The sequence below is a fragment of the Myotis brandtii genome, unplaced genomic scaffold (genome assembly GCF_000412655.1).
Source record: "Myotis brandtii unplaced genomic scaffold, ASM41265v1 scaffold53, whole genome shotgun sequence".
Taxonomy (NCBI): domain Eukaryota; kingdom Metazoa; phylum Chordata; class Mammalia; order Chiroptera; family Vespertilionidae; genus Myotis; species Myotis brandtii.
The window spans coordinates 8,945,393-8,949,137 of NW_005369942.1; positions in this window are offsets into that span (position 1 = coordinate 8,945,393).

Consider the following 3,745-nt stretch of genomic DNA (forward strand, 5'->3'; position numbering starts at 1 on the left):
CTCCCCAATCGGCCCTGCTCTGAGCCCGACCAGGGGCTGCACCTAGGGATTGGGCCTGCCCTCTGCCACCCGGGAGCGGACCTAAGCCAGCAGGTCGTTATCTCCCGAGGAGACCCAGACTGCGAGGGCACAGGCTGGGCTGAGGGACCCCCTCTCCCCGCCGAGTGCACAAATTTTTGTGCACCAGGCCTCTAGTCTATAATAATAAAAGCATAATATGCTAATTAGACCAGACAGCTGAACGACCTTCTGGACGTCATTCTGGACATCCCTCCAGATGAAGCCAAAGTGGCAGGGGCCAAGGCAGAGGCAGTTTGGGGCAATCAGGCAGGCAGGTGAGCAGTTAGGGGTGATCAGGCAGAGGGGTTAGGGCAGTGGTTCTCAACCTTCCTAATGCCATGACCCTTTAATACAGTTTCTCATGTTGTGGTGACCCCCAACCATAAAATTATTTTCGTTGCTACTTCATAACTGTAATTTTGCTACTGTTATGAATCGTAATGTAAATATCTGATATGCAGGATGTATTTTCATTGTTACAAATTGAACATAATCTGGGTTAGGGGCAATCAGGCAGGCAGGCAGAGGGGTTAGGGGCAATCAGGCAGACAGGCATGCAGTTAGGGGCAATTAGGCAGGCAGGCGAGTGGTTGGGGTGATCAGGCAGGCAAGCAGTTAGGGGCATTAGGCAAGCTAGTGGTTAGGGGTGATCAGGCAGGCAGGCAGAGGTGTTAGGGGCAATCAGGCAGGCAGGCAGGTGAGCGGTTAGGAGCCAGCAGTCCTGGATTCTGAGAGGGATGTCCAACTGCTGGTTTAGGTCTGATCCCACAGGGATTTCTGAGGGATTGGGCCTAAACTGGCAGTCGGACATCCCCTTAGGGATCCTGGATTGCGAGAGGATGCAAGCTGGGCTGAGGGACCTCCCCCCATGCACGAATTTCATGCACCAAGCCTCTAGTCTATATATATAAAAGCCCAGCGACTGGAACAGCAGAACGATTAGAATGACCAGAGCAACCTGTGGCTATGACACGCACTGTGGCAGCCAACTAGCCTGATCTGGTCTCTTATAGGCCTCCAACACCCCAATTGGGAACCTCCCATCCCCCCCCTCGCCCCCCGCTGGCCTGGCCCAATGGGCCCCCATTGGGGCGGGCCGGCCGGCTTCCACCAGTGCACAAATTCATGCACCAGGCCTCCAGTATAGTACATAAAAGACTTCCTCAGGAGTTTTCATGGTAAATGCCAGAAGTATGTCTGTAGCTTAATCCTTAATTCACGACACCGGACTTGGATCCTTGCTGAAATTTGAACACACTTTGACCAAGGCTTATTAGTGATGCAAAAATGAAAATTAACTACATTCATTATGAACAAACTAACAAAAACTCATTAAAATTTATTTGGACAGGTGTTAGTTGCCTTGAATTCAGGCATAGATATATCCTTGTGTCTTACAGATGCATTTGCCATAATTTCCTCCCACCCATATAAATCTATCTCCTTCCATTCAAAATTTTTTCCTTTATTTTTAATAAGTCAAATTTTTAAAATGAAAATTTCTGTAAACACCTAATCAGGAGATATCTCATACTTTGGATGTAAAAATGTCTCAGCAATAAGGAAATAGACTGCCTTCTGGTCATCTATCTTTCTATTAATATGCCTACAGGTTTGGCTTGGTCCTTGGGAACAGGATGACTCTACTGGTGTTATCACAGACGTTCATCTCCATTACACACGTCTCTATGTTCATCCCCTGGACTGTAGACATTAGTGCACGGTGAGTGTATATCTACATTCTCAGGAATTACTTTGCATTTGGAAATGCTCTTATTTTGCAAGATAATACACATAAATAAAGATTTGCTTCAACAATAATTCTGTTTCTGCGTCTGTTCTGAATTATCATTCTTACTCTATCTTCGCATTCATTTATCCCCAAGGTTTTTGTGGTGCAGTATTTGCTGATGTATTGGCAATGATCCGGCTTATTGACTCTCTTGCTCTTCCTCTAACATGGAGTGTTTTCCCACTCCATGCCTCCCCATGGGTCCCCATGCCACTGCCTTTGCCTGCCACCGTGTCACCCATGTGTGTCCCTGGCTCCCTCTCTTGCCTTATTCAGCATTCGGTTCCAATGTCATCTCCTCAGAGATGTCTGCCCAAATCACCATCTCCCCCTTACTCTGCTTCAGTTGGCTTGCTGGCACCTGTCTCCACTAGATACTAAGGTACACATTTATCGCTGTATTTATTGGCTGATTGCCTATCTCCTCTACTGCATTGCAAGTTTCATCGAGGAAGGTACTTTGTTTTCTTCACTATTTTATCCCATGATTTAGATGAGTGTGTGGCATGGAAAATGTACTAATTATTGTTTGTGATTAAATGGATTTACCCAGGACACTGAACTTCTTTATATCTGTTTATTTCTCTGTTGAAGGACATTATTGTATTTCATGGTCTTTAGTCAAGAATATATTTGTTTGCAATGATATCACAGATGCACAGGTTATGTGAGGATTTATTCATTAGTATTTACACGTATGCACCAAAATTTACAGGAACTGTGTGCCTTTCCCCTTAATAATAATAAATGAAACTATTGGATTCCTTTATAAAACTGACCTATAACTCCTGGACTGATAAACCATGAGTACTACCAGCTGGCTAAGTAGTGGTAACCATGTAAACTATTAATCATGTGGCATTTCACTCAAAATATCTTTAAGAAATATACAAAGTAAGAGGTATCACAATACCAAATATCAAATTATACTACAAAGCCATTGTAATCAAAACAGCCTGATGCTGGCACAAGAACAGGCATATAGATCAATGGAATGGAACAGAGAACCCAGAAATCAACCCAAGCCATTACACTCAATTAATATTTGACAAAGCAGTCAAGAGCATACAATGGAGTAAAAACCGTCTCTTCAATAAGTAGTGTTGGGAAAATTGGACAGGTACATGCAAAAAAATGAAGCTAGACCACCAACTTACATCATACACAAGAATAAACTCAAAATGGATAAGACTTAAATGTAAATCATGGAGCCATAAACATCCTAGAAGAAACCATAGGCAGCAAAATCTCAGACATCACTCCTAGCAATATGTTTGCGTATACATCTCCTAGGGCAGGGGTGGGCAACCCCTGGCACGTGTGCCAAACATGGCACGCCAGTAACTTTTGCTGGCATGTGAAACCCTCTCTTATAATCTTCCATTTACAATTTTTGTGAACATTTGAATGACTTAAATGTTAAATTACAAGGAACTGGCAAGACACTTGATGTTATGTTTGGTTACATAAAGGCTTTTGAAAAGAAACTGGAAGTCTTTAAGAGGGATGTGGATGGTGAGAGATTTAGATATTTCCCAAACCTCAAGAGGTACATCAAAGACCTCCCAAAAGATATCAGAACAACTGTCAAAGCCTTCAAAAGCTGTTTTTAAACATTATCGAGTCAACTATTGAGCAGTTCTTCTCAAGATTTGTGAAATTCAGAGAACTGGAAGAGACAGCAAAATGCATGAGGTTTCCAGACAGCATGAAACTGGAGGAACTAAACTTACAAATGTTTTCATGGACAGACATGGCTGACTTTGAAATGCAGTTGCTTGAATTTCAGAGTAGCTCAATTTGGAAGCAGAAATTTATTGACCTTAGAGTTGACTTGGAAAACATTGAAAAAAAGCGATTAGAGACAGGAGTACCAGAGAGAAGTGTCGAAAA